The sequence below is a fragment of the Rhinatrema bivittatum genome, chromosome 4, assembly GCF_901001135.1.
Source record: "Rhinatrema bivittatum chromosome 4, aRhiBiv1.1, whole genome shotgun sequence".
NCBI lineage: Eukaryota > Metazoa > Chordata > Amphibia > Gymnophiona > Rhinatrematidae > Rhinatrema > Rhinatrema bivittatum.
The window spans coordinates 436184706-436207074 of record NC_042618.1 but is presented as its reverse complement, the minus strand read 5'-3'; positions in this window follow the sequence as shown (position 1 = coordinate 436207074).

Below are 22369 nucleotides of genomic sequence, written 5' to 3'. Positions count from 1 at the left end.
AAATTCACAGGCTTCCAACAGGCAGGCTTACATAAAACAACATGGTAACATAAAATTTACATTCCTTATCTCCATCTCATTCCATATGATTACTTATCCTCTCAACCAACCCTAATGATTGATGTGAATTCCCAGCTTCCTCAAGTTGCATGTCATTGCCAACCCTGTTTAAGGAATGGGGTTCTCATCCTAACATATCCACATCAAAATTTACATCCAAGAGGGACCAAATGCAACTCCTGTTTCTCAGGATCTACTCACACTCCTCTGGTCCTCGACTTTCCACACAATTCCCCACTGCCTTCCTTCAAGTGCAGCTTTCCCCGTACTACTATACTCAAGGGACACTTCTCCTTTCGCACACACCCCCAACTACTGGGCTCTGGGCCCACTTCCTCAGAGGGAGGCATGACCTCTTCTTGCTCCCACCTTCAGGTTGATTCCTTGGAATGGCCTACTCCCCCTTGAGGGGAAGAGCCCCCACTCCAAAATGGGAAGGTCCCCAAGCCCAGTTAGCCTTCATGCTGCCACTCCAACTGCCTACATTATGTGGAGGTCCCTTTCACAGTCCCCTACCCTGCAAAGGGCAGAAACCAAAGGGCAAAACCTGCCAAAGCCTTCCCACCTTTATAGCTTCTGCTGTATCTTAGTCACCCAATCAGAAGAAGCCATATATTTAAGGGGACCTATGCCATTTTCTCAAAAATAAAAAAACATTGCTACAATGAGTTATTGCTCATTATTTGACAATGCTGTCCAGTAGACAATAATTGTTATTACTACATATACAAACATTTAAAATGTTTCCAGACAAGACAAACATGATAACACCCCAGGTCTCCACCACCTAGATCCTTTGGTAGTGCTACAGAAATTAAAGAAAAAAAAGAGTGCACCATACTTGAGGTTCCCTTACTTTATGTTCGGATGTTCTTATTTTCTATTAACTGACCCTACTGCTATAAACGCTGCTACCTGGGATATAATCAAGTGAACCAACATATTGTCAAAATATATAGTACAAAGTTAAATTCTTAGATATATCCAGTTAGCTAGCTATCACCTATATATTAAATGAAGGGAAATGAAAGATATGATAGAATAAATCTAGTTTCAGGGTAATGACATGTTTCCTGAAGGATAGATGTGTAAACTCACTGTGAAGGCAAGAAAGAAGCAAGTGTGTTTGTAATTATTTTAATTTTAATGCACTTAAAAAAGTTATGCTGTGGTTAAAGCTGTATTTAAGCAAACTATCAATCAAATGTTTTTCTATGAGAGTGGAAACTAATGCTAATGACATAAAGCCAAGTGAAGCCAAGAGAAGAGGGCTACAAAACATATATTATGTGGTAACTACAGTACCTGATTTTCTTTGGTACAATAAGGCAGCGATGCTCAACTGGTGTGTCGCCAAGCACTGGCAGGTGTGTTGCACACTCCTGCTGGCCTGGCTGCTCTTCTCTCCCTCTCCTTTCACCCTAGTGAGAGAAGCAGACATCCTTCCACTGCTGCCATTGCCGCCTGGGCCATCAGCACGCTCAGGCCTGGACAGGAATGTCAGTGGAAGCTGGCACTGCAATATGTCTTTTTCTTCTTTCTGCCCATGGGGCCCGGAAGAGGACGTGATGTGTAGTGGGGCATGTGGAAAGAAGAAAGGGCCATGCTGTATTCAAAAGTAGCAACAGCATCGGCCCGAGGAGCAATTTGGGCCCAGAGAAAAACAGAAAAGCAGCTGATGGTTCACAATGGGAGACAGCAGCGTTAGTCACCGCAGATGATATAATTCTTTTTTGGGTTGCAGGGGCCGGAGGAAGAGGCTGCTGTAGCTCCCATTTGTGCTCCATGGGGGAGGGGGGTGAGCCAACATGTGAGGGAGAGAGAGAGAGAGAGTGTGTGTGTGTGTCTGAGAACTTTTATGTGTAAGTGTAATTGAAAGCCTGTGTGTGAGAGACCGCATGTCTGTTAAGACCATGTGTGAAAGAAAGAGAGAGAGAGAACTGGTCAGGGAGGTGACTGGTGTGCATGTGAGGTGAGTATGTATGTGTGACAGCGAGTGAGAGACTGGTCAGGGAGGTGACTGGTGTGCATGTGAGGTGAGTATGTATGTGTGACAGCGAGTGAGAGACTGGTCAGGGAGGTGACTGGTGTGCATGTGAGGTGAGTATGTATGTGTGACAGTGAGTGAGAGACTGGTCAGGGAGGTGACAAGTGTGTGTGTGTGTGAGTGAGAGAGAGAGACTGGTCAGGAGATGATTGGTGTGTGAGAGACAGAAACTGGTTGTGACTGGTGTGTGTGTGACTGGTGTGTGTGTGTGTGTGTGTGTGTGTGTGTATGTAAGAGACAGAGCGACTGGACTTGGGCCCTAAGGAAGAGGTCCATGAGGACAGAGCTTTAGCAGCCCCTGCTGCTTCTGATGTTTGCTACTGGCTTGCAAGGAGAGTTGCTGGAGAGAGTAAGTTAAGGTGGCTTTTTAAGTTCATTTTTCTTGATTGACTGCCATTTTAATTATTGGGTATTATATGATGTGTTTGCTGTTTGAAATATTTAATTGTTTTTTAGGGAATTTTCAATAATTTCTATGAGTTTGTAATTATAGGATATTATTCTACTCATCAGTTGTTTTGAAACATTTATTCTCTATTAGTATAGTTTTACAATTATTATTTTAGATTTCCTGAGGAATGTATAAATAGAAATGTGCAGACAAAAAGTGAACTGGAAACAGTGAGAACACTGTATGTACTGCAACAATGGAAAACCAAAACATTGGCTTTATGGTCATTTTATTCTGTATTTGATCAGGGTCTGTCGGTATTCTGCATGAGTGACTGAAGTGAGATATTCTGCTAGCGTGTAATTTCTGTGTAGGGATATATAGCAGCTTGGCTTGTTCTGTCTTCCTGATAGGAGGTGTATTAGAATTTAAGGCCTGGTTTAATATTTGTAATGTTGCCTTTTCATAGGTAGGGTTGTTACTGTTTTGAGTGTGATCCATAACACAGGTGTAACTTTGTGAGGATTAGTTTGTGTGCATTTTTGCAGATCCTGGGAGAGTGTTAGGTGATTTATTTCTGTTTCCATTTCTCCAGGTTTGTACTGCATGCAGAGTGGCTTTTTTGGGTTTCCATTCCAGTTTCTGTCTCCATATTTGTAATTTGTGGTCTTTCTGTATTTGGTGAAGGTCGGTTCTGTGTGTTTGACTGAGGTGAGGTATCTTGCTAGCATGTAGGCATTGTTGTCTTTTCATAAGTAGGGCTATTGCACCTGATAGTAGAGGGACTTTGTGTTGCTGTTACGGAGATGACATCAGAATATCTTTTTTGTATGGCAAGTTGTTCAGGGACTGTCCTAGTTCTGCTCTGCACCCATTATTGCAGGTCAGGGAGGTTTCCTATGGATTCAGTGTGTCATGCATGTGAGAACCATCTGCAGTTGTGTCCCAACAGAAAAAAGGTTGAGAACCACTGCAATAAGGAATGTTTACCTGTAAAATTTGTATAGACCTACAGCCATTATTTTGGTATAGCTAAATTACATTTGTTTAATATTTTTATTTTATCAAAAACAAACTTTTAAAAGTATTTCTTTTCATGTGTGTGTGGGATTTAGCATTTTTGTCTAAAGATATCCCCATGAATTATGTTTTTAAAGTTTTGTGAGTATATAAAAGATGGGGGCAGTTTCCACTAAGTTCCTCTTCACCACCACCGTTGGTTTCCATGAATCTCTGCAAACAGCCATGTCAGCAAAGGTGCATCATGTATCTGTTGCGCTGATGGTGGACCCTTGGCCCGAGGTGGGGTTAGCGTCGGGTGGCGGAGCAGGCTAGGAGACGGAGGCCGACTGGAGCTTCGCCAGTACTAACCCACGTTCCCCTTAGGTTGACCCCTCGGGTGCCGGGGCTGGCTGGACTTAGGCGGGCCTCCGTGAGACGACTCCCAGTTGATGTAGACAAGGGTACGCCAGAGACAGGCAGAGGTATTGGAAGGCCGAGGACGGTCTAGACGAGGCAGGGTTCCAAAGACCCAGATGCCAACAGGTACAAAGGAGAACAGGGGGCATCCAGGTAAATATTGGACCTGGCTTCTCAGGCTTCGGCCTTAGGAGACAAGGAGGGTCCAAGGCAAGCTGGAGTCAGGACAGGTAACAGGAAGGCACAGTACCAGGAGCGAAGCAGAGGTCAGAGCCAGGAGATAGATCAGACATAGCCTAGAAAAGCAGGGGTCAATACCTGAGAATCAGTCCAGGCATAGTCCAGGCGATGCAAGGGTCAATACCTGAGAATCAGTCTGAGGAACGAGGAGCGGACAAGGGAACACGCAGGGGCAGGAACGAAGACAGGAATCAGGAGCAAGCAACTAGTACACGTGTAATCATGGAGACCTGTTGCCAAGGCAGGGAACAAGTGGCTGGGCCCTGCTTTTTATACCGAGGCCCAGTGATGTCGTCATCCGCGGCAGCGGGCTACTTTCCCGCCATGGCCCCTTTTAAAAGAGCGCAAGTTGCACGCACGCCTAAGCCGGAGCCCGGAGGAAGGAGGACCCGTGCAGGAGTCAGAAGCGGAAGAGGTGGCTGCAGGTGCTCGGGGTCGGAGGCGGCTGCTCACCGCCGTGAGCGAAGGTGAACCGGATCTGGCAGCTGAGCTCCTGAGGTGAGTAGGCCCAGGTGTGGGCTTTGCACGGCCAGGACACGTAACAGTATCCCAGTCTCTCTTGATCTGATTGGTCCATATTGTGAAGTCACAAGTGCTCAGGGAAAATTTCAGGGGAGCTGCTTTTAGAATTAAAAAAAAGATAGTGGCCATTTTTTTACATTGGCAGAGGATAAATATTTTTATATGCTATGGATACTCGTGAAGTATTGTAATACACAGAGAGTGCAGCTTTATTGTAAGTAATAGTCCTTGTGACAGAGGGTTCTATTGTCAGATAATGCCCTGTGACTGATTTTATATGCCTTGAGCCAGAGGGATCTAATGAAAATTTCTCTTATAGCCCCCATACTGGTCTGGTCCTTGACATGGGGGACACATGGGAAGGGCCACAGACCATACAGGACCCCACTAAGAAAAGGATGCACATGCTGAATCAACCGTAATTGCATAAAACACAATCGATATAATGAGTGAGTCTGGGGAATCATAGAAAGATGGTTAAAACCCATAGCAGTTAACTATGTTTAAATCTTCCTGTTACCTACCACTTCAGCTATGAAGTTCCAGGGAACACCTACTATCAGTAGCCCCTAGAATTGACTAATTGGCGGATGTGAACAACCCATTACCTAATACCATAAAATAGGCTCCAATAGATATCAACAGTGAAAAGCACCCTCAACTATGGGTGATCAGCACAACTTGAAGGGCCAAAAGTGAGATAGCCTTACTGCGGCATTTGCATTCTACAAATATAGAAATAATGAAGAAATAATAATAATTCACATCAACAGTACTGAAGGATCATCTCTCAAGGTAATGGCAGAGGAATGAGAGGCTTGACGTTACTTTAAAATTATTACAACTTTTTGGCTTGAGTTCTCCTCTGATATCATGTAGCAGATTATATTTTATCTTCTCAAGCTGAGTCAATTGCAGGCAAGGAATGTGTATGTCAAGGCCCTCCTTTCCTGCTTAACATCCCAGCACCAACTCGGTTTAAAAATTGCTTCTCTAACAAATTCTTCTTCTGCCAGTGTTTGGCATGAAGATTTAGTGATAACGTTAGAGTTTAATTGCCAATATTTTTTTTCATGATAGTATGCAAATGGCTATCATAGAACAGTAAATACGGAGGAGAGGAAGGGAGGGTTAAAAATACTTCTAATAATTGGCCCAAAGTTATCTATGGAAATGAACTTTCAGCTATAATTTTAATTGTGTAAGGGTGTCTAGCCCTTATTAGTAGAATCCAAGAAAGAACTTTCCAGCAATGGGAAGTCTGAGGGGCTGCTCAGAAGAACCTGCCCCCAAAGGGGATGAGTTTTAGAGATGGCATAGTCACAGGGAGGAGTCTAGTCTTGGCTTGAAATGAGTTCTGCAGATGAGTCTTGAGGATGTCAAGGCTTGATTGTGTTAAAGTTGTACTGATCTGCTGGGATGAGCCATAGAAATAGAAGCTAACTTTGGGAAGGGGCTACGGGCTAGCCAGGATGACTAGGACCCCTTTATCCAATGGGTGACATCAACTGCCTGGGGAAACCTGCAGCCAGAGTTGTGCGGGAAGATGACGAGTCGTCCCCCCTCTCCCCCCCGCTTTCCATTGAGACTTGAAGAGAAGCAAAGGTTTTAATGGGAATTTGAAAGGAAGAATTATAATGTGAAAGATTGTATGCAATATAACAAGGAGTCAGTAACTTCTTTTAAAACTTTGTGGGACTGTCTAAGTAGCTGACATTTCATTTGTGGAACTGTGGACTTAATGCTGATTTTTTTTTTCTTGCTGGACTTGGAAAAACTTGGATTCTTTAATAAATGTCCTTGTTTGGAAGACAGATTTCTTTTTGTGCAGACTGTTGTTTGTATGGGGATCCCTTGAGCCTTTTGGGTGCCCCGCTCCCCCACAGCTCAAATCCATGTCTGGCTTTTCCAGGAGTTGCACGAGTGGGTTAGTGCTCTCTGCAGCCTTTGAAATTTGACCTCCTTATCAAGGCTGGATTTGCAAGTTGTACCACAAAATCTGGTAGTAACTGCTAAAATATTCAGAATGTCATAGCATATGAGATCTCAGTGTTCTTTCCTCTCTTCCAAATGAGTAAATACCTTTATAGTGAAATCATTATTCATTTATAGATATATTTTTTTCAAGGAAATTTAGTACGTGTGTATTAATGATTTATAACTTTGATGATAGGGCAAGCATTCAAATCAAAAGCAAGAAAGAAATTGATAGCACTGAGAACCAAACTCCTCCATTTATTGACAAAAATGTATGGGTGGAATTATTGCAGGCTTCTCTGCACAGCTGTTATGCTCAGGCTTGTGGACCCTTGGCCGACAAGAGGATGGTATACCTTTCGGAGGATCCGTAGGGTCTCTTGTCAGGTGGCGAGGCAGAACAGGAGGCGGGACCGGCTGATCCTTGGCACTGGAGGCTGAGGCGAATACAGAGGCGATGAAGAGACGAGATGAGGCGCTGAATCTTCACCACTGGTGGTCTGCGGTCCCCCCGGGAGGAGCCCGTAGGGACCCGACCGCTGGAATTTAGGTGGACCTAGGGAGGTCAGAGCAATGGTGCAAAGGCCAACTGGAGCTTCGCCCTGGAAGCCCGCGGTCCCCCCAGGAGGAGCCCGTAGGGACCCGGGCCGCTGGAACTTAGGTGGGCCCTTGGAGACGGAGTCTTGGAGGAGTCCTAGGTCGAGTGCCAGAGGGTCGTCGCTCACCAGTCCAAGGTCGTGCACTAGAGAATCGCCGCTTGCCAATCCGAAGTCAGGAACCAGAGAATCACCGTAAGCCAATCCGAAGTCAGGAACCAAGAACACCAACACGTAACAGGAGCAAGAAGCAGGAACTCACCGAGGCAAGCAGACTCAAACAACACTCGCAAGAGACGTTGCCAAGTCGAGGAATGAGCAGAGGAAGCCTCCCTATATACTTCCTCTGCTCTGGATCATTGGAAGCAGGTGAGTCTAGTTAAAGGGACCAGGTCCCTTTAAATGCAAATGAGTTGACGGTGACCATCTTGGATCCCATGGCGGCGGCCATCTTGGATTCTCCCGGCAGTGAGACGCTGAGCCCCCAGGATGCTAGGAGGGTTCCCGGCGAGTGGGTACCCCGCGGGCCCGCTCCAGCCTGCAGGAACGACTGCCCTGGGTCCGGGCTTCCTTCGGGCTGTTTGCCGTGGCGGGTCGCGGCCAGGTAGGGGGGGGGCGCGCCCGCGGGCAGCCGCGGGCGCGAAACACAACAGCCCTTCCGATGTTCAGTTTTGTATGTAGGGCCTACCTGCAAGGGTGAGAGCCTGTCAGTCTCCATCACTGTGCAGTCTTTGGCCTCTTTAATGAGTGGCAACAATGGTGCCAAACAGTGTCAACCTGTGATGGTGGTTTTAGTGATATGAACATAGGTCCACTGGGAGCTGAAATGAGACTTCCCGATTCATTTCCTGTAGGCTACCAAAGAGCTTTCAGATAGCAATGATTTTTGGTTGCTACCGACAGGAGCCAGATCTGAACTGAACAAACCTAGCTAATGTTTTGTTTAAAAGAAATAATAAATAAGCTGGACTGTGAGATGTTGTGTCATACATGCCCACTCACACATATACATGGCCACACACATACACACTCTCATATACACACACTTACATGCCCGCACATTCACACATGTTCACTCTCTTTCTCCCGCCCCGATCCCTATAAGAGCTTCCTCCTTACCCCAACATGGCAAACAGGAATCCTCCTACTTTTTCTTTAGACATGCTGGCTGACATTACTGCAGCTCCTTCTTCCAGCCACGCAGGTCAACAGGGGTTTTCTTGATTCTTCCTGCCCATGTGGCCGACTCTCTGCCTCCTTTTTGCCTGCACGAACCCAGGAGATTCCCTTTTCTGGCCTACACATATTTTCCTGCTGCACCCAGAGTTGTCCGGTGTTGGCCTGGAGTCCTGGCAATTTCTTTAGAATTCTGGAGTCTCATGGGCCAAATCCAAAGAGTTCCCAGGTACTGACTCTAATCGTTAGCATTTAGTCCCTAATATTATTTTGTGGCAAAATAGCTTACAGAATGTGTATCTCAGGTATCGTGGAATTGCATAGTTTTGAAATTAGATTGCTCTTTTTCTCAGGGAAGACTTCCCTTAACCATTAAGCCTTATACTTCACTTTTGATGCAACTCCGACATTACTCTCTGTATCAACGGCAGGGGGTGGCAGGAAATTTGAATCAAACAGTTACCAACAAGGGCCCTGAACTTGGTGGTCGGTGAAACAGATAAGTATGGAAAAATAAGTGTGGGAGCTTGCTGAGCAGACTGGATGGACCATTTGGTCTTTTTCTGCCGTCATTTCTATATTTCTATGTTTATGTTTCTTTGTTTCCCTAAATGCTAGGGATGTGCAGCAGGGATGGATTCGTCCCATTCGGTATTCGTATTCGTGGGGAGCCAAATCCATTGCATCTGTTCTCAGGGGACCCCGATCCGTTCATTAGTTATGTATGTATTCATTTCCACCCAAAAAAACCCCATCCCAACCCTTTAAATTTAATTAATTACAACCCCCCACCATTCTGACTTCCCCCCAAGACTTACCAAAAGTCCCTGGTGGTCCAGCGGGGGTCCTGGCATGATCTCCTGCACTCGGGCTGTTGGCTGACAGCCCGAGTGCAGGAGATTGCGCCAGGATCCCTGCTGGACCACCAGGGACTTTTGGTAAGTCTTGGGGGGGTCAGGAGGGTGAGGGGTTTATTCGTTAGATACGTTGTATTCGTGGGGGTTCGCCATATGTTTCGTGACCCCACGAATACAATGAATAGGGACAAATATATAGAAACATAGAAATGACAGCAGAAGAAGACCAAACAGCCCATCCAGTCTGCCCAGCAAGTTTTGCATCTTTTTTTTTTTCTCATACTTATCTCTTACTCTTGGCTCTTAGTAACCTTTTGGTTCTGTTTCCCGTCCACCCCCACCAGTAATGTAGAGAGCAGTGTTGGAACTGCATCTAAGTGAAATATCTAACTTAATTAGTTAGGGGTAGTAACTGCCGCAATAAGCAAGCTATACCCATGCTTATTTGTTTACCCAGACTAAATAATTCAGTCCTTGTTGGTTGTTGTCTGTATATAGATCCACTTTTCTTCATTCCCCCTGCTGTTGAAGCAGAGAGTTATGCTGGATATGCATTGAAAGTGAAGTATCAGACTTTTTCCCCTGCCGTTGAAGCAGAGAATTATGCTGAATATGCATTGAAAGTGAAGTATGAGACTTTCTCCCCTGCCATTGAAGCAGAGAGCTATGCTGGATATGCATTGAAAGTGAAGTATCAGGCTTATTTGGTTTGGGGTAGTAACCGCCATAACAAGCAAGCTACTCCCCACTTTTTTGTGAATGCAAATCCTTTTTTTCACGTTTCCTCTTGCTGTTGAAGCTTAGAGCAATGTTGGAGTCACATTAACCGTGTGTATGTTTATTGAATAACGGGCGAATTTTAAAAGCCCTGCTCGCGTAAATCCGGGCGGATTTACGCGAGCAGGGCCTTGCGTGCTGGCGCGCGCAGAGCCCCGGGATGCGCGTAGGTCCCGGGGTTTTTGGAAGGGGGCGTGTCGGGGGCGGGACCCGATGACGCGACGTTTCGGGGGCGGGGCGTGGTGTTCGGGGGCGGGACCGGGGGCGTGGCGCCGGCCCGGGGGCGTGGTCCAGGCCTTCGGACCAGCCCCCGGGTTGGAGCACGGCGCGCCAGCACTCCGCTGGCGCGCGTAGATTTACGTCTGCTTCTCGCAGGCGTAAATCTACGGACAAAGGTAAGGGGGGGTTTAGATAGGGCCGGGGGGGTGGGTTAGGTAGAGGAAGGGAGGGGAAGGTGAGGGGAGGGCGAAAGAGAGTTCCCTCCGAGGCCGCTCCGATTTCGGAGCGGCCTCGGAGGGAACGGAGACAGGCTGCGCGGCTCGGCGCGCGCCGGCTGCCCAAAATTGGCTACGCACGTATCTTATAAAATCCAGCGTACTTTTGTTTGCGCCTGGTGCGCAAACAAAAGTACGTGAATGCGCTTTTTTTAAAAATCTACCCCTATAGTTATTATCTCCAGGTAGTAGCCGTCATTCCCGCGAGCCACCCATTCTTCATTCACGTCCTCTAGACTTTATGGATCCACAGTGTTTATCCCATGCCCGTTTGAAGTCCTTCACAGATCTGGTCTTCACCACTTCCTCCAGAAGGGCATTCCAGGAATCCACCACCCTCTCCGTGAAGAAATACTTCCTATACGTTGCGGATTGCCAATACGTCAAAAACAAATGCACACCCCTACTAAATGCCCTATGTCAGCTGGTTTTCCGGAGATCCCTGATAAATATATATGAGGAGGTCCATACACAGACACAGTTCGGCTAGCAAAGTTAACTTGATAAACTTATCAGGCTATCTTTGGAGATATATTCAGTAGTGAAACTGCATTATTGATTATAGCCAGCTATCAATAGCCACCTAACTTTAGGTCAGCTCTTTGGCTCGAGCAGACTTAGCCGGCTAATTCATCCGGCTAACTCTGAATATCGAAATTAGCCAACTAATTTATGCCCAGTTATGCCCCTGGTACACCCCTAATAATTGCCGGATAATTCCAGCCAGTTATCTTATTAGCCGGCTAGAATTCAGCCAGGGAAGTGGCCAAATATTTATTTAGCTGGCTAACTTCTGAGTTAGCCGGCTAAATACTTTTGAATATGGACCTCGAGATATATTTGCATACAAGTGAGACACTGCATTCAAATATATCTCATGCATATTCATTAGGGATATCCTGAAAAACAGACCAGTTTGTGTACTCAAGAATTGCAGTTTGACACCTCTACCTTCGGGATTGCTCACTTTCTGTGCTCACAAAGGTACTTTTTTTTTTTTTTAGGAGGAGAAGGCTTGGGAAGGGCATTAGGGAAAAAAGGAGTCAGAGGATGAATGAAAAAAAGAAGAGACAGTGAGAGAGACCAAGTGATAAGAAGGGGAATTTAGATTGGAGAGCACATTGTGGGAGCCTTTTCTCTCAGCTTTTCAAGGGAACCAACCTTTAAAAAATTACCTTCGCCACTGAATGTAGCCTAGAGATGTGATAATCTTTCATAACTTGTTTCAACAGAAATACCTTGTATTCTACTCATATTCTTTGTTCAGAACCCAGAAGTTCACATGGGAAGCATATCTTTCTGTTGTGTGCACTTTATTTACCCCTAAGCTTAGTCAGTATAGTATCATGCTGTTAGCTGTCGGAAACCAATGGCAGGATTATCAAGGTATAGGCAACATATGAACACAATACAAATAGTTTTACACTGTGAAAGTAGAGAAGGGCAAAGTTTGAAAATTTGGGATGAAGTAGCTATAAGATAAAACAAAGTGCCGAGAAAGAAAGAGAGTCTGAATGGGAGAAATATGAATTTTATCAAAAAGGCGGAGAACAGGGCTAAGAGCCAAGATTCATTCAAATGGATAGTGCTCCTGATTTAAAAAAAAAAAAAAAAAAAAAAAGACATCTGGATTTTGTATTTGAAGCACTTTGCTCTGTTCTTTGCAAGGGTCAATATGAAACTGACCTGTTTGACAGCTTCCCCTTGACTCACCATTACATGAAACTCCTTTAAGCTTGCTCTTATAATATCATATCATAAGAGTTTAACTGCTAGGAGTAGGCAAACCAGAAAATGCAAGCGAGGCACAGACCAAGGGAATCTGGCTTGACTTTGAAAGTCATGTACTGGGTGAACCAAATCAAAGTGAATATGAACTGATTACAGCTCCATACACCATGTTTTACTTCACCTAGCTGCATTTGTCCATTTACCCCCCAAAAAACTTGATTCTCAAATTCAGTTTAAGCGGGTACCTTGTATATGGAAATCAACTTGTTTTGTTCAGGCTCAAAAGTGAGCATCTATCTTTTGTAGTAATGAAGCCTATTGAGAATTTTTCTCAATAAACTTACAAAACTAGTTCATGTTTAGGTATTGCTTCCATAACAACAGTACATAAAACGGTAACTTTCCTGCAAGCCAGAAATCATAATCAATAGTTGTGTGTGTTGGGAACACTGTTACATTTAGATTCTGACCATACAGTGAAAACATCTGCATTTCTGCATCTTTAACCTACAGCTGCCAAACAACCAGCAATCACCCTCCTTCCGTATCCAGTTCCTTTGATTTTTAAGAACAGACTGTTGTGGTTTGACTGGATTAAATATAGAGATGAAGCCTGATTGTTTTACATGCATCTGCTTTTAATCAGATTCTTCTGTTTATTTTATGGTGCACATGCTTCAAAATGCTTGAAAAAGATCTTGCAAACTCTTATGATGTGGAATATATGCAGCCTCAAATAACCCTTTTCTACCACACATTTGAACTATCCTTGAATTCTTTGGAAGTTGTGATGGCCTTTATTGAACTACTAAGTATGATCCAAAGATGTTGTACATATGTTTTCATATCAAGCTCATCTGAAGAAGGGACCTATCTGGTCTTGTAAAGCCTTTCGCAACAACATCTTTACATCTTTGAAGTATTCTTACACTGATGAAACAAGAGATATTGCAATCTACAAAGAATCCCATTCTCTTTGGTAGCAATACAGCTATTAGAACTGTGCACTATGAAATGGGAACTATCATGACAGGCCAATATAGTAAGGGCGCGTAAGAAAAAGTGCGGCAGTGCCAGGCGCACCCTCGTTTGCCGCACGTACTGTCCAGATCACATACCGCTCGATACAGTATTACTATTTAAATGAAATTCAAATGCAAGCCGCGTCCAAAGCGCGTCCAAGAAGCGTCCATGAAGCGCAATCCGTTTTACAGTATAGATGCTATACAGCGCCTATACAGTATCCTGGGTGCACTGGAACCTGTCATTTCAAATGATGTTTGAAATGACAGGTACCAGGAAGTTGATGGTTCTCCTACAGACCCCGCTGCCTTGAGCGCCCGGCGCCAGCAAGCCCCAGCAGCCGGCGATCGGAGGCAGGGAGTGCAACAAAGTACCCTCCTTCGAAATTTCACAGTCCCGGGCAAACTTTCCCCCAGCCCCTGCTCACCTGCCCTGGCCGCGGCCACGCAAGCCCCCAGCAGCAGCAGTAGAAGGGCATCGAGAGAGAGCGCGGCTTCAGCAGCCCGGGGCGGATCGGGCGCTCCCCATGCGAGGCGGCTTCCAGCAGCCCCGCCGACGAAGGTGGATACGTGCACGCCTGTACGTCCAATATGGGCCCTCAAGGCAGCGAAGGTGCATGCGCACATGCTGTGACCTGAGCGCCCGGCTGGACGTCGGAGGTCACGGCGTGCGCGTATTCACCTTCACCGGCGGGGCTGCTGGAAGCCGCCTCGCATGGGGAGCTCCCGATCCGCTGAAGCCGCTCTCTCTCGCCGCCCTTCTACTGCTGCTGCTGGGGCTTGCGTGGCCGCGGCCAGGGCAGGTGAGCAGGGGCTGGGGGAAAGTTTGCCCGGGACTGTGAAATTTTGTCTCTCTCTGCTGGAGCTTGGATTGGGTTGGTTTAGTTTGGTTTGGTTTGGGACTGTAAAATTTTGTCTCTCTCTGCTGGGGCTTGGATTGGGTTGGTTTGGTTGGGATTGTGAAATTTCGTGAAATTTTCGTGTGAAATTTCGTAATTTACCGCCTACCCTGACCCTGGCGTTAGTGTGACCACACTAACGCCAGGGTCAGGGTAGGCGGTAAATTAGCAGGTAAAAGACGCGGCAAGATAGCAGGTTAAAAAGGAGATAGTCGGGGCACACGTTACTGTATGGGAGGGAATAGCTAATCGGATCGTTTACATACATATACATGCATCGGGCGGAAAGGGATATGCATCGAGTAAAAGAAGTGGTAAGGATCGGTAAAAACAGATAGTGAATCGCGGGTTAGACTGCCAAATTGTGAGTACACAGCGGGTTAGAAATGGGGTAACTGCGGCCACGCTTTACTGTATCGGCCTGTGAATGAGATAAGGAAAGGCATTTTACATGAGTAAACAGCATTCATACTTTTACCCAAGAGGCAAGGGGTCATAACTCCAGATTTGTTTCTGGAAGACTTTAAAAAAAAAAAAAAAAAAAGCAAGATAGACAAGTAGAAATGCATCTCTATAGGCTGATAAAATATGAAAATTAAGGGGGCAATTTTCAAATCTATACAGATAGATGCAAAATCCACAGATACGTATCTCTGAGCATTTTGCTCCAATTTTCAAAGACAAAAGTACATGCATGCTTTCGCTTGGAAAAGTGTCTAAGGAAAACCTGCCCTCAGAGATTTGCACCTGCTCTTTTCAGTAGATACATTTTCCCTGAAGAACAATACGTGCAGGTTTGAAAATGCAAAACTACGGGGCAAATCTTTAAAGGTACGCGCGGGCGCAGATATGTTCGCGCAACCCGGCATGAACAAATCTACGTCCGATTTTATAACATGCGCGTGCTGCCGTGCAAATGTTATAAAATCCAGGGTCGGCGTCCGCAGGGGGGTGCACAATTGTGCAACCTGTGCGTGCCGAGCCAAGCGGCCTCGGAGGGAACTTTCCTTCCGCCTCCCCCCACCTTCCCCTCCCCTCCCCTCCCTTCCCCTATCTAACCCACCCCCCAGCCCTATCTAAATCCCCCTCCTAACCTTTATCGAAGAAGTTACGCCTGCCTCCGGGGCAGGCGTAACTTGCGTGCTCCGGCTCTCCATCCCCCAGCACGGCAGCTGTGCTGGAGGCCTCTGTCCCTCCCTGGCACGCCCCCGGGCCGGCAACCCGCTCCCAGAATGCCCCCTTTTGCAAGCCCCGGGACTTATGCGCGTCCCGGGGCTTACACTCGGCGTGCACAGGGGCAGCTTGGGGCAGGTTTTCGGGGGTTATGCATGTATCTTATGCTGGTACCCCTTTGAAAATCTGCCCCTATGTGCATTGTCACATGCCCTGAAGTAATCCTGCCTGCGGTTACTTCAGGGCATGTGACAATGCGCCTCCTTTTACTGCGGATAAAAGTAGGCACATTGTTGATCTCTAGGCCTAATTTTTCCTGCATACAGGGTGGACAATTTTCTGGCTGTCTACCTGCATAAATTGGGCCTGTCAGTAAATCACCTTTCCTCAATACACATGGGGGGTTTTCCACAGCACGCGTACTTTGAGCCACAAATAGAAGAACCATTCCTGGGGGAGTGTGTTTCTGTCAGGGACAGAAACAGACAAAGACTGCACATTTAACTCTACACCATGTTGCTTCTAGAAAGAAAGTCTCCGCACCAAAAGCAGGTACACGTGTCTGTGCGGCACGTTTGAAAACACAAGTACCAGGACATTTTGCTTTGAAAATGTGCGCAAAGTTCATGGGTAAAAAGTACTTGAAGACTATATTTTTCCAAAATGTATGGCTTGAAACTTGCCCTCATTATGATCTTTACAAATCCAGTCCATTTTTTTGGGTCTAACACATAACTTTGGATTTAGATGCCCAACTGTACAGCTTTGAAAGTTTATCCAGAACTAGCTACAAAAACTTAAGAACGGTAGAAAATCATTTTTTTCCTGCTGTGTGATATTTTATTTTAATGAATCCTGAAGGGCACTGAAAAACTCTAAGTTTCCCAGAAGCTGTACAAAGAGTTTCATAGTTCCTGTATAATGTACTGAAGCTTGACAGCGAAAGACATTCAAAGTCACAGAGATTCAAGATCATATTTTATGGTGCCAAGCCAGGTTAAGTGGAACCAGAGCTGCTTTCTTATCCAGTGTACAGTCTAAACCAGGCAGGTTCTGGACAAAGACAAAAGAAAAAAATAAATATCCTATTTTTGAAGGCCCAAAATGTGTACTGCATTTGCAAAGCCAGTACTACAAATGAGATGTGAAAAGGAAGCAGCTCCCCACAACAAAGTCACTTGTGGTTTGTCGGGATCTTCCAATTTTAAGAAGTGGAGTCCTACTAATCAGAAGTGTTAGAAAACAAAGTGCCATAAAGTGGTGAACATGAAATCTAAGCACTGGTCTGAGGCAAGGCGAGAAAGTGCTTTGGCAGGCTTCTTTAGAAATAGCTCCGGGCTCTGCAATCAAACCAGTCAATGATACTGCCCGCTCTTGAAAATAAACCTGGAAAAAAAATGCAACTAAATGTTGTATTTAAGGTTCTGTCTTCTTGGTAGGGTTGCCAGCATGGTCTTTCCAGCTTGCTAGCGTCTTCATAGCATGCTGCTTGAGAATGGACTGCATGCCAGTGCTCCACGGCCATGAGGCTGTTTTTCACAATACACTTTCCTAAATTGCGTCCGCCATAATGCATCCCGTTTTGGTGATGCCTAACAAGGCTGTCTCCTAACATCTTGTAACTAACCATAGATGATAAAAAGAATATAAAATTTAGAAAACTCTTCCTGCTAGATGCAGGTCACTTTCCACTGAAATTCTTCTCTCTATTTATTTTTTTTAGTTCCAGAAAACATTGTTTCCAGTGTCCACCCTCCTCCCACAGACCAAAGGAAAGGTTTACAAACTCAGGACCATGTAATTGAAAGCACGGGACCCCAGCATCCAAACCAGATGACTATTTCTGCACAGGAATGGTCATGGAAAGACATCAGCCTGAAACTCTTTCTGCTATGTGAAACAATCACGTCCAGCATATTTTGGTCTTTACTTTATCCTGTGGACTGAAACCCAATCAGGGAACATGAAAAAAAAAAAAAAGGTGGGCTTTTTTTTTTTATATATTTATAGTAATACGAACCTTATTTCTTCAGCATGCCTGAAGGGTACAAATGAAAGAACATATCTTAGTACAAAATAAAGAGCAACAGATCCAAAAAGTCCTGTTTTATTGCAGAAAGAAGTTAAGTAACTAATGGCAAAGGAATGCAACGCCAGCTTTCATCGGCTCTGACTGCATCAGTCCTTTATGCCGCAGGCTCAGCCATGTTTGTTTCACAATATGCATGTTTTCTGCCCTCAAAAGATGTTTGACAGCCATGCTGGCTATTTTGTAGGGGGCTAGCATCTTTTTTTTCCATTGGAGGTGATAACAGTTAGATGCTGGGTCTTCTTTATACCTGCTGGCTCTCTGGGGATTTTGCATGCAGGGACGAAGGGAAATGATAGGCCAGCTTCTTCGTGCTGCAAGACTGACCATTGCACACACGTGTGGAAGAGCTGTCCTACCTTATCCTGTTGGGGAAAGTAAGGTGGCGGACGTTGCCATTCTAGAGAAATTGACTTACGTTTTTCAAGACCAAATGGTCTTGTACCAAGATATGAGATCTCCCTATTGGACCTGGAGGGAGGAGGTTAATACTTGTCTATAACATAATAACGGCTTTCGAAGCAGTCTTTACTTATCTCTATTGTGTGGTACTAGCACACAGTTGGATATTGGGTTTTTTTTGCAGTGTATTGTACGGTTTCCAACTGTGTGGTTAATGCTAATTATTATTGGATTTGTGCCTTGTTTAAATAAACAGTTAAAAAAAAAAAGAATATTGGGGATGAGATGCTTATCTAATTGGATTCCTAAAGCATATCAAGTATAAAAGGTATCATTTTTCAAATCATTATCGCCAACGCTATTCTTAAATTAGGTTGCCTGTCACATGTTATTAAAAGGCCTCACAAGTCTTCAGATTAAAACACTGAGATGTGCGGGCTCCAGAGCGTCATACTGAATTTTTTAAAAATCTGTAATAAACTGTTATTTTTGACCTCCTGCCCAGACAAATTATGTTTTTTACTAAATGCATCATGATAACTAGATAATTAAACCTTTAAATTATGCTTTTATGAACAGAAAAAGTAGTCCAGTTTGTTTTATAGGCTGTCCTCTGCTTTCATTGTGTGTCTGGAGAAGGGATAGTCTCATAAATATGTCCACATTCATTGCAGCTCAAAGAGCAGAAAAGAGTGCTCTGCACACTTGAACAGCTTCATCAGATGAGGGAAGATAACTGTGCACGATGACAGGACTTAAGCTCTCATTTTCTATTTGATATTTCGGAGTTTAAAAGGTTCATATTCTCTTCACTGGTGCTTTATGTATATTTGTTTGTCAAAGTGAGGGGTCCAAAAATGTGGTCCATGTTATATCAAGTTATTAAAAATCCAGCTAAGTGAGTTAGCTGGATAAGATTTAGTATTTATCTGGCTAAATGGTAGCCCCTAAATGCTGCCAGATATTCAGTTGCTGCCACTTAGCTGGATTAGTCCATACGTATCTAGCTAAGTGGTGCTTGAATATCTATCAGATTTGAAAGATGTGAAATTGGGAGCCAACGTTTGATTGCATTATAAGCGATCTTGCATTATATTGAGCTGTGTTATATCGGGTTTACAGTGTATTTCATCCAAAATTAGTACTTGCTAGCCAGCTTGATCAAAGGGCTGGAAAATGGCCTCCCACGGAAGGCCTAAAGATAAATGTCTAGTTTTTACCTAGCCACTCAAGAAGTGGCTATCACAGGAGGTAGCCTTGGGTTGAAGGAGTAAACTATGTGCCTATAGAGACATTTAAACTATATTTATTTTATTTTATTTGCTTTTATATACCAATATTCAGCAATGCCATCACGTCGGTTTACATATAACAATTTTAACTAAAAAATGGATTCTATGTAATAAATATAACAAATGAGGGGAAAAAATGCACAAAGTCCCCTCCCCCCCCCCCACCCCCACCCCCTAATCCCAGCCGCAGCTAGAGCAGGTGCAAAGTAGTTACTCTTCTGGAAATATTGCTAAAGCTTCTCAGGCACAAAAATACCAAAATAGCTTGCTAGTTGGTGGCTTTGTAGAAATTATTAACCTTAAATGCATGAGATAAACATCTTGATTGCATTCTACATCTTTATCTTGCAAGTGCCTTGTTCAAACATTAAAAAAAAATCTGAAAACTGCATTGATTAATTGAAAGTATGTTAGGGAGCAACAGTTTCATTTAGAATATTAATATGGGTGAACTGGAACAACCAAAGCTATCACTCAGTATACCAACCAGCTGATGTCACCTTTTTTCCAGTCTTGAATTAAGCATATTTATCTCCAGCATAGAGATTTATTTAAAAAAAACAGGCATAAAGCAACTTCATGAGGCTTGCTTATGATGAACCAGTTGGTTTTCCAGAGTGTTAGTGATGCCTGGATCTGCCTCACACCTTGAACATTTTCTGATACATTCATATTTCTCTTGACAATCAAAGTAGCAAATAATGCATTTCCACATAAGCACCCAACATTCCTTTGTTTACATAAGATTTCCTCAAGTAGAACGGGTTACTTTCTGTAAGAGGGTGTAGCCATTATGTCAAGGAATATCCCAGCAAAAGAAGGCTTGCAGGGAGTTAATGTGAGCAGTGAGTGACAAGAGAGTTCTTCTCCTTAAGTGGATGGATTAATGGGAGTTTAAAGGGTGTTTCAAGGAGGTCCTGGGAGGAGTTGTAGGAGTTTGTGCTTTACTGGAGCCAGGGAAGTGTTGCGCTTCCCGGCCGCGTCCGCTCCGCAGCTGGTCCTGCTCACCTCTCCTGTCCTTCCACAAGCTCTGGGCTTACCTCCTCTGCTGCCACAGCCTGTTCGTGGTATCCCTGGCGCCCCTGCTCACTGTCTCTGATGCTGGCTTCACAGCGGAGCTCCCGTAGGGGCTCCGCGTCTTCCTACTCCTCAGTCCAGCCCCTAGGCGCGCGAGTGGCCGATGTCACCCTACTTAAAGGGCCAAGCGTGGGAAACCCGAACCCAGTGCTCCCTGATGACATCACGCTACCCAGGTATATAAGGAAAGGCCCATTCCCCTGAATGGTGCCTTGGCAATCAGGTCGTACACTCCGGTGTGTCTAGTTTGCCTTCCAGCATCTCCTGTTAAGTGATTTTAATTGCAACAAAAAATTCCTTAAAGACAGTATGCATACAAACGACATGGATGCAGACTTACAAGACTTTATAAACTCAAACAATGAGTATGGATAGCGTTTCTATATGATGGTCTATTTATGAAGAATATTAATATATATTCATAAAGAATTTATAGATGAGGTATCAAAGTATATTTAATACTTTCCTCAACATCACTATTTGGTGAATTGGTTTCACTATTACTATTTATATTCAGGTTGTTGGGTTCTTTGGAAATAATACCCCTAGTAGCAGCATGGAGGTCTTGCTGTTGAGATTGTGGACCCTTTCTCCGTGACATTATGAAGAAAGTCTCAAAGATTGAGCCCCTGAGAAATCATCAGCGGAAGGTGGTGCAAGCAAGAAAACCAATTTAGTTCCTACCAGTCTACGTTCCTCTGGACAAAGCGGGAATAAGCTGAAGCTGGATCTGGATGAAGCTGGAACAAGCTGACGCTGGATCAAGATGAAGCTGGAACAAGCTGAAGCTGGATCTGGATGAAGCTGGAACAAGCCAATAGGCCTCAAAAATGAAGCTGGAGCAGCCTGGCAGACCTCACTCACCCAAGACTGTTGCCAGGACAAAGGAACAGCTGATGGTTACACTTTAAAATAGGCTCCGATGCAAGTTCTATGCCTCGAGCCTGTTTCCTCAGCTGCCGCCTCTTTAAGACATCCGATGACGTCACTGATGCGTGTGTGTGCGTCCCGGAGGGAGGCATGCCCCGACGCTCCCAAAAAACATCAATTCGAGCCCACGATTGGCCTGCAGCCCCCAGTGAGCGGCGCGGCTGATCCCCGAGGCCAAAAATAGACCGCACAGACCCGCCGGAGCAGGTAAGAAGGCCCGGCCACGGCGAATCACAGCCGGGTTTTCTAACAGTACCTCTCCTCTTACGCACCCTCAAAAAAGGCTTAGGCTTGTGTGGATGTTCTTGATGGAATTGCTGGAGAAGTGATTTATCTAGAATGTGCGAAGCTGGTTCCCAGGTATTTTCTTCTGGTCCGTAACCTTCCCAAGCGATTAGCTACTCCCAGCGCCGGAGATGACGGCGCACGTTTAGAATTTCTTTGATAGATTTGATCTTCTTTGGATACCACTTTAGGAGTTTTTGGTGTCTTACAATGCGGCCAAGAAAGTATTAGTGGTTTAAGTAAGGATACATGAAATGAATTATGTATTCAAAGTGTAACCTTTATGTATTCTACACTTGTAACCTTGTAAATAAGTTGATGTAAGTTAAATCCCCCTCTTCTCACCTCCAAGTCCCAGTTATTTATTTCCCTGTTTTATTGTAACTGTCCCTCTCCTTACAATGCTCTTGTTACAGTTGTTTGAGTTATCTCTTATCTTGCACACTTTGTTAAATGTAAACCGGTTTGATGTGATCCATGTCATGAAAGCCGGTATAGTAAAAATAATAAATAAAATAAAAATAAAATAAATAAGTTACTGGACCTAAACGATCAGTAATCTTGTACGGTCCAATGTACTTAGGTGCCAACCGCATAGAAAGTACTCTAAGGTGAATATGACATGTACTTAACCATACTCAATCTCCAGTGCAGAAATGAGCTGGACGTTGATGTTTGTCTGTGGTTCTTTTAGCAGTGTCATTAGCCTTTGTAATGTTTATTTGAATGTCTTTCCATAATACATGGAGCTGCTGAGATGTAAGTTGGGCAGCTGGAGAAGAGACGATGAGTTGCTTTGGCAGTGGTGGAATAGGTTGTCGACCAAAAACTACTTGAAAAGGAGATTTTTTAGTAGCTGAATTAATGTGCATATTGTGAGAGAATTCTGCCCACGGTAATAACGACGCTCAGT